This window comes from Cynara cardunculus, assembly GCF_001531365.2.
Source record: "Cynara cardunculus var. scolymus isolate 2C chromosome LG 10, CcrdV1, whole genome shotgun sequence".
Taxonomy (NCBI): domain Eukaryota; kingdom Viridiplantae; phylum Streptophyta; class Magnoliopsida; order Asterales; family Asteraceae; genus Cynara; species Cynara cardunculus.
The window spans coordinates 11,949,207-11,950,504 of record NC_037537.1 but is presented as its reverse complement, the minus strand read 5'-3'; positions in this window follow the sequence as shown (position 1 = coordinate 11,950,504).

The following is a 1,298-nucleotide window of genomic DNA, read 5'->3' as shown; positions in this document are numbered from 1 at the left end:
CTTTACAAAAGCCCTTGATGAGAAAAGGTTTAATTTCCTTGTTGAGAAAATAGGAATGGCATGTCCAGAGTTCTAGATGTTGAATGTCTTATTGTTTATTTAATTTTGTATAAAGTTTTTCTTTGAATAATCTCTTTTTGTATATAGTTTTATTTCTTGATTAACCTTCACTTRTTTTCATAGTTAATAGGTTTATCTTGTAGAGACTTGCAAGGTTTAAGGGGGAGTATGTGCTTGAAAAGAATAAAACCTGTTGAAGAAGCAAAATGTTTTTTATCACAGAAGTCTTTTCACAGATCCTCTGTGATAACTCTCAGAGGCTCTTTGAACGGATCCTCTGTTGATACTTCTTCTTAGTTTTTTAAATGTTTTTAGTTCGAGGGGAAGCCATGGAAGCTGGCTCATAGAGGGAGTTTTTGTTTTGAAAACCAAAACCTCAGAAGGTGCCAAAACTTTTGAAGTATCTTGATCTCAGAGGTCAACTCATCAGAACCTATGGTGCTTCTATCAGAGGCTCTGTGGGTCTGAACTGAGCAAGTACTCATCTCTCTGAGGATTTTCAAACTGTTTAGGTAAATAAAGGTGTAACATGTTAGAAGGCCCCGCACATATCACAGAGGCTCTGTTACCCTTAGGCCTCTGACAGAACTCTCTTCTATAGTTCTCTTTTATTGATATGGTGCGCTTGGTTCTGTGGATAAGGGTTAAAGCATATCACGCGCATGTCAGAAACGGGGGCGCACGTCATCAATCGTGCGTCTTCCTAACAACGCGTGTCATATTTTGATTTGTCTCTCCTTATAGCCACTCATCACGTTTTTTCTCCTAATAAACGGTTCACTTTCAAATCCCTCACTATAAATACCCCTTCCCCCCAAAACGTAAACCTTTACATTACTCCTTATACTCCGACGAACCTCAAGCTTTCCGACCAAACCTGCAACTATGTCTTCAAGGTCTTCCGCCTCCGCTCAATCTAAACACAATCCTAGTGACAACGAGGTAAATCAATCATAGGCACTCACTTCTCATGCTCTATCGTTCTTCCAAAATCGATATGAGAGAGTGGTACTTGTGAAGAAACCAAATAACTACTTTTCCGCTCCCTCACCATCTGGCTTCCCTGAATTGACATATCCTCTTATTGAAATCCTTCTAAATCATCCTTTATTTTACGCTCTCACAGCAACTAAACCTACCCCAGAAACCTATATTACCCAAGTTTTGCTAAGCTCATATATTACTACACTGGATAATTCTGGATTAAGCATAGTAGGTTATGCTTCACACCCTACTGT